At 34.6% G+C, this 8,399-nt stretch overlaps 1 protein-coding gene across 4 annotated transcripts in view; it reads right to left on the minus strand.

The window, feature by feature from the left end:
• The window catches only part of LOC131531588 (PDZ domain-containing protein 4), a 66,060-nt gene extending 57,810 nt beyond the window's left edge, over positions 1 to 8,250 (minus strand). For all 4 annotated transcript variants that reach the window (XM_058762443.1, XM_058762441.1, XM_058762439.1 and 1 more), the window contains exon 1: positions 8,027 to 8,250. The gene's annotated coding sequence lies outside the window, so the exon portion shown is untranslated. The remainder of the gene's footprint in view (positions 1 to 8,026) is intronic.
• Positions 8,251 to 8,399: the final 149 nt, after the last annotated feature.

An 8,399-nucleotide genomic window follows, 5' to 3' on the forward strand; every position in this document is an offset into this window, starting at 1 on the left:
TGCTATTAAACTGCTGTCAGTCAAGTTGTCATTTAAAATCCGAACATCATTGGTAATGTTATTGTTTTAGTGATTATGCAAACAAAACGTCATTTTATTTGCTGTTTGTTGATTTTTAAATATAAAACTTTTGATTTATGTGTCAGTACTTTTTGAACATCTCCAGCACATTTTATCAATACCGTGATAATTTTGGTCACTATAATCATGATAAGAAATTTTCATACCGTTACATCCCTAATTCCAGTTTAGTTTTTTTAGTTAGTTGGCACTGCATAATTGTCCTTATCAGGGCCTCTAGAGCAGGGTTTTTCAACCTTTTAGGACATGCACCCCCCAAGTTTGTCTAATTTCAAGGCAAGAGTACATCAAATTGCAAGTCTCAAAGTTCAGCATATTCCGTCTCCACTGCCAGCCAGAATTCTGACAGTGTGGTTGGTTCGAACAGTGTCTTCAAAGGACGGTCACTTGAGAGGTCCAGAAGGGCATCCTGCTGATTTGATGACAGACTCAATGTGCTTTCGATGAAGGGGTTACGAACCCAGTCGTACTGGTTCCAACTATGCTGCTCAGGAAAATACTTATTGAAATGTGCAGACAGGGCTTGCAGATGGAAAGTGAGTTCTTTTTTTGTAACATCCCAGTTGAGCTCATTTTCATGAGAAATTCATCCAAGGTCAGGAACATGTCTAAATTTCCCCCATCAACCTGCCCCCTCCATCGCTCCAGTTTCCTCACAAACCCCACAATTTGATCGAACATTGTTAGTAGGTTTGAATTCGGGCCCTGAAGAGATAAATTAAGGGTATTAAGTCTATCAAAAATGTCAGACAGGTATGCAAGATCTGTGAGCCACTTAGCATCAGTAAAATAATTTGCAAAAGAAGATCCATAATCAAGCAGAAAAATACTCAGTTTGTCACGCAATGAAAATATCCGCTGCAGTACTTTCCCTCTGGAGAGCCATCTCACCTCCGTGTGCAAAAGTAACGATTCATATTCTGACCCCATTTCTTTGCACAACAGGCCAAACAGTCTTGATTTTGTGGGATGAGTTTTTATGAAATGTACAATTTGTGTTGCTGTTTGAAGCACTGCGTTCAACTCTGCAGGAAGAGTTTTTGCTGCAAGGGCCTCTCTGCTACTTCACAAACCAAAGCAGTGAGTCCTTTATTTTTCCCTAACATTGATCCCGTTCCGTCTGTGCACACGCCGACAAAGTTGTCCCAACAAAGCCCAAGTTCATTCAGTTTACCACTGAGTTTTTCAAAAATATCTCTTCCTGTGCATGTTGTTTCCATTGATGAGCAAAATAGCAGGATCCTCAAGCAATTTTCTCTCATGACGGTAGCAGACAAATACAAGTAGTTGGGAGGAGTTTGAGATCTAATTGCAATGAAAAAGAAATTCCATTCTTTATTCTTTCAATTAGCTGACAATTGACGTCGGTTGCCATTTCAGTGATACGCCGGCTTATGGTGTTGTCCGATAGTGGAATTTGTTAAATGTCACTTGCATACTTATCTCCAAACATAGTTCTACAGTTGGCCATTGCTGCTGGACGAATGAGGCTCTCTGCAGTTGTATGAGGCTTTTTGGCCTTGGCAACTAAATGCGCCACCTCATACGAAGCAGTAAGCGCTTTTACTGGCAGAGTGGTTTGGCTGGTCATAGTTTGTTTTTGACCTGTTAATGCTGATTCTTTACGGCGAAAAAAGTCAACTGGTTTATCTTTTAACATTGGATGTTTGGTTTGTAAGTGACGTATCAGTTTCACAGGTTTCAAACTGTTGTTTGCAAGCACCTCTGAACATACAACACACTGTGGACGCGGTTCGTTATTAATTGTGATGCATGTGAATCCGTATTTTATGTACTGTTCGTCATACTTCCGTCGCTTTGATGCACACAGGCCTTTGGTTTTTGCAGTTAATCCTCTCTGTGTGGAGATCCCCGTTGACGTGGAGGGTTCGTCGTGATGCTTCAGACAGGCACTCCTCTTCTTTTTATCAGATGGTTCACCCGTTTTACTTTCACTGGTATTAATCTTAAAAAGCCACCGGTCCACTTTTTTTTTTTAACGTTACTTGCTTTTTCTTGAACTCGATCGCACCAACTCTGCTCTAACAGCTGCCTGATAATTAGCTGCGGGACTAATCAGATTGCCCCCTAGTGGATGCCTAAAAAATTGATAGCTCGTCCTCATAATTACTCGAGTGTACGCCTCAGGTTCTCGAGCCCCACAGGTTGAAAACCCATGCTCTAGAGAGTGACCCAGGCCTTTCCAAGTCACAATCTTCTCATTGTAATGGAGGTGGTCAAAATGTTATCTTTTACATGTATTTTTAGCAATTTTGCCAGTTTTGACTTAAATGTTGGCTTACTGTCCAAATCACAGTTTGATAGTGTAATGTTATTCTTGTAGTTACTTTTGTACATCTATAATTTAATAATTGATAAGTTAATAGTGAGAAACGTACATTTCAGAAACAATATTGTGGGTTGTTTTGCCTATTTTTGCTCTGGCAACTAGTTTTAAAATACAGCAGAATCAACTGTGTTTTTGAACAACACACATTAGTGGTGTTACTGAATAAATCATTTTTTATTTTTATTTTTCTTAATCGGTTGAGTGAATAATTCAGTGACTCATAAAGGCAATTGCTGTGTCCCACACTGAATCCTGGGATTTCTTTGTCTGTTGTTTTTGTAAATACTGCAAATTCTGACATACGGCTCATTTCACATGGCCTATTGCATTTCACATGCTATAGTGGACAGGCATATTCAGACATCTGGGAAGCTCATGTTTTGAATGAATAGGTTGTGTGAATTAATTCATTTAGCAATTTGTCGCCACATATTGGCTTAATGATGTAACATCTAGGAGTTTCTAACAAATCCAATCCAGTAATAACAGACTGGTAGTCTGTCTGAATATGCAAACACAGACAAATTAAAAGTCCCAGTGTGGTTGGACTGTTACTATATATCAACACTTTTGAAATGCTTCTTATGTAAACATACAAACTACATTCTAAAAACCTTAGAGATTTTTTTCCAACTCAAATGCTGGTTTGTTAGGTCATTTTTTCAGGGTTAGTTTTTTCCATGGTTGGGTATTTTTGATGGGTCAATCTCACTGACAGTTGTAACAGCCCCCCCACCCTCCGGCTGCAGTCAGAGCATGGGATTTTTGCATTTGTTGCCAAATTATTAGTGAATCTGGATATTTCAGCAGTGCAGAGCAGCAGCTTGGAAGTGACTGCTGATTAATATCTATAGTCGTAATGGTCAGTTTTCAGTCAATACTTCATATTTGTTCCTTTGCCTAACAACAGAAACAGAAAAATATCTAAATGAGAACAGCTTTATTGGGAATTCGGCTGTATTAAAATACAGTATATGAGCACAGATGGATGAAAAGGGCTGATCCTAGTCAGAATGCAAATATGACACAATAACTCTGTAAATATGCTTATTATCTAGCGACACTTAGTGAATTTAGTGAGCCACGCAGGCTTTAAATACTCTCCATTGAAAATAGTGGTTTTCTGCACCCTCATCAGAGACAGCAGTTCTCAGTGCATGGATTTGTGTTTTCTTTTTTTAATTGAATGTTTTATTTAATCTACAGGGTCTTTACTGTGCTATAAATCATTTTATTTTATGCAGCATAACATATAGGGACGAGACATCTTTCAGCTATCAGAAATGCGGGACAGAGGTGTACATCAATAAACAGCAACACATCGGCAATAGTTCAAATATAGATAATATTGTATACATTAATAAAAATGGTATAAATCATTCTGTATTTAGAACTGTATTCATCCAAAATAAAGGTTGTATCATGTAACCACTGTGGTTGTATAGTGTATTTTACACATTTTTAGTTAGTTTGGAAATATTAACCCACGTATGAGCTAAAAATAATAGTATTGCTGTAATTTTAAACCCCATGAATTTATAGTGTAGATTGGAGAGGTCATGTTAACAATATCAATTGTCATCTTTTATATATCAATTGCAATTTCACTTATGTTAATTTCCAGTTATTTTAATATTGTTGGGAATTAACCATTTGCCTAATGTTGATCAAACGGAGGGCTTTTGGCATTTACAAATGTAACACAGTGAAGAATTAATGTGCTATTATGAGATGTTTTTGGCTGTTGAGGTTTCCATCCAAAAGTCCGTCCATTATAGTATTTTCTGGAAGAGTTGTACTTTAGTTAAAAGTTTCACATTAATCAGTATTAAAATTGTATTAACACAATTTACAGTTAAAAAAAAAAAAAAAGAAACAAACAAAATGACAGCAGGGAACTAAATGTACAAGTAAACATTGTAGCCTACTTCAAGATAAGACTGCGGTCAAGCCAGCCGCACTTTTTTGTGTGTGTTGCATGTAATCGTGCACTTACGGTACGGGTGCTGAGAGCAGTCAAAATGCATGTAAAGAAGCTATTATGCCGGCGTTTCCTTTATACCTTTCCTTATTTTAAATTTTTCATTTTTTGTTGTAATGTTTGTAAATACATTAAATTTGTACATAAACGTTTGTATTGTACATTATTATAAAACATGTATTAATGTTAATAAATGTTAACATTAATGTTTTTATTCATTCTTATTTTTTTATTTTAATGTTTGTACACACACACACACACACATATATATATATATATATATATATATATATATATATATATATATATATATATATATATATATATAATATATATCCCATTTTTAAACACTCATAACAAGCTTTGCTTTACAGATTTGCTCATTCTTTCAATTAGTATTTGTTCAAAGTGATCCTGACTATCAGTGTATTTATTTTCAAGTCATTTTACTGTACAGTTTCAGAGAAAATTAAAGGCAAAATCACCCCAGACATTCTTGCACTTGGATTATTTGTATATATTCAAACACTCATAAAAAGTGTTCCTTTATAGGTTAGCTCATTCTTGCAATTGATATATATTCTGAGTGACCCTGACTATCACTGTGGTCATTTTCACGTTATTTTACTGTATAGTTTTGGAGAAAACTAAAAGCAAACTCACCACACACAACAAAATGCGTCCTACCACTTGGACTGTGTCCCATTTTCCAACACGCATAAAAAGTGTTCCTTTATAGGTTAGCTCATTCTTTCAATGGATATATATTCAGAGTGACCCTGACTATCACTGTGGTCATTGTCAAGGCATTTTTCTTTATAGTTTCACAGAAAATTAAAGGCAAATTCACCCCATACATTCTTTGCACTTGGATCATTTCCTTATATTCAAACACTCATCAAAATATTTTCTTCATAGCTTAGCTCATTCTTCCTGCTGATATTTATTTAGAGTGACCCTGACTATCACTATCTTCATTTTCAAGGCATTTTACTGTATAGTTTTGGAAAAAAATTAAAGCAAAATCACACCAAACATCAAAATCCATTGTTACACGCATTATATCATATTCCAACACTCATAAAATAGTATTTGAGTCATGGCAAATTCACCCCTAACATCAAAGTCCATTCTTGCACTTACACCATTCCTCATTTTCAAGCACTCAGAAAAATCTTTCCTTTTACAGGTTTGTTCTTTCTGTCAATTGATATTTATTCAGAATGACCCTGACTGTCTTCATTTTCAAGCCATTTTACTGTATAGCTTTGATGAAAATGTAAGACAAACTCACCCCAAAAAACAAAGTCCATTCAAGCACATACACCATGCCTCATTTTCAAGCACTATACACACAATGACTTCTTACATTTGATGTTTTACTGTCATTTAATGTAGTGAATACCTTCTTTTTAACCATAAGAACTGATTATGTTCATCATCCATTTGAGAAGTAGTTATTTGTGTCCATGGTTACTAATTCCTCACCTTCAGTTTAATTTCTTATATCTACGTTTTTATTGCCCTGTCAGTTTCGTTTTTGGTTGTTGTGTTTGTTTATGGTGATATGCCTGCAAAGCTGTTTTTTTTTTATTATTATTATTATTATTATTATTGTTGTTTATCTTAATCTTCAGGCTATTGAATAAAACTGGTCAGCTGGAATTCCTCACTTCTCCACATTGACTGAATCATTACAATTATATGTTACTGAGATTAACTGTTTAATTATCTATTTAAATGAAAATCTATACAATGAGTGGCAAATCACAGGGATAGGGAAAGACTGTTGATAACACAAAGAAAAATAAAAGTGATGCAGTGTTATGTCCCTGTTTGAATATGATCACACTTTTATAAATTTTTTGCTTTTGTTATTACAGAAAACAACTATGTGCATCTTGAAGAACAACGGCACTTTCAGCATACTATTGTACTCATGTGCAACCCATCAGACTGCACAACAGTGTCTACTGTGGCTTTAGCACCTGCGGACATTTATTGACTCTCTGCTGCACACTAATGCACACGCCTAATAAAATCATATTATCATAATTTGTTTGTGTTTAATTGTTTTAACTCTTTCCTACTTGTTTCACTTCTGTTTCAGTTTTTTTTTTATATAACCATTTACTATGTGTTGTGTTTTTTTTAGCATGTGTGCTTGGCAGGGTTATTATTAAGGATTACTGATAAACTACTCTTGTTTGATTTGCATTTATTATTTATTTTAATTTTAGTTAAATTATGTCTAAATTTATTATGTCTGTATAGGTCTTTTGTTATGAGTGTTGGAAGAGGGGACACAGTGCAAGTGCCAGGATGCATTTTGTTGTTTTGACCACAGTGATAGTCAGGGTCACTCAGAATATATATCAATTGCAAGAATGAGCTAACCTATAAAGGAACACTTTTTATGAGTGTTTTGGGTGAATTTTCTTTTAGTTTTCTCCAAAACTATACAGTAAAATGACTTGAAAATGACCACAGTGATAGTCAGGGTCACTCTGAATATATATCCATTGAAAGAATGAGCTAACCTATAAAGGAACACTTTTTATGAGTGTTTGAATATACAGAAATAATCCAAGTGCAAGAATGTCTGGGGTGATGTTGCCTTTAACTTTCTCTGAAACTGTACAGTAAATTGACTTGCAAATGAATACATTGATAGTCAGGATCAAATATTAATTGAAAGAATGAGCTAACCTATTAAGAAAAGCTTTTTATGAGTGTTTGAAAATGAGATATATATATATATACTGTACATACACACACACAAACATTAAAATAAAAAAATAACAATTAATAAACAACATTAATATTAACATTTATTAACATTGATATGATAATCAATGTACAATACAAACGTTTATGTACAAAAATAATGTATTTGCAAACATTAAAATAAAAAATAAACATAAAAAAATCTAAAGTGTAAAGGAAACGCCGGTATGACAGCCTCTACATCTATTTAGACCGCTCTCAGCACCCGTACCGTAAGTGCACGATTAGACGCGCGGCTGGTTTGACCGCAGTAAGATAAACATGTATAAACATAGTTTTTAGTTTTAGTTTAATTATTAGACCTATTATATTTCTATTATTATCTGTAGTATTGTTGATTTCAGTTTATTTCCCCACTAAATTGAAATTGCTATTAAGCTATATAAAACAATTACACAAATGCAAAATAAATATGTAAAAACAATTTGTGTAAAGACAACAAGACCTACACAATCTTACTCTTATAAATAATGGCGGCTATAACTTACATGTTATCGGAATTATCGTAACGTTAAATACAAATTTGACATGAAATGGAATTTATGACTTTGTTTCCCGAATTTCAGAGTTTTCATGTATCAGAGTAAACATGAACCGAAAGAGAACCTTTTTGTAGTGACAGTTAAAGCTAAAGTGGGCAGTTTTGCGCTACTAGCGCCATTTAGCGGAACTACAAAAATAAAGCATGTTTTTAATTCGCGCCTCACGACCTCACTAACCCAACTCAAATCATCACAAACACAGCTCAAGGCAAGTCTCTCAGGTAAAGTAAGCTATGTTTTTAATAAAAGGTGCAAGGAATACTTTTAATTTGACGGTTAGCTTACCTGTCGACTCCACAAGTTAGTCGTATCGATTAAAACACAAACACTGCATTAAAGTCCTCCGTCTTGTAAAACACGGTTCACACTTGTTTTACCCCTTTGTCTGTGTCTATATTTTGGCAAGTTTTTGAATTTTACTTGCACTTTTGTAAAGGAATCCGAGTTTCTTTTTCCACACCGGCTAAACATCCTTTGGCTCAGCCTGCTACTGAAGCCACGCCCCAAACTCTCGCTATTGGCTGCACCGAGGACTTTCACAGAAGATATATTTATATATTTTTTAAATATTTATATTTAGTCATAAAAATATAATTTGCGCTGATTTATTGCTATCAGTGTGTGAAGAGACTTTAAACCAGTATTTCAAAAAGGTTTC

Source organism: Onychostoma macrolepis, chromosome 23 (genome assembly GCF_012432095.1).
Source record: "Onychostoma macrolepis isolate SWU-2019 chromosome 23, ASM1243209v1, whole genome shotgun sequence".
Lineage (NCBI taxonomy): Eukaryota > Metazoa > Chordata > Actinopteri > Cypriniformes > Cyprinidae > Onychostoma > Onychostoma macrolepis.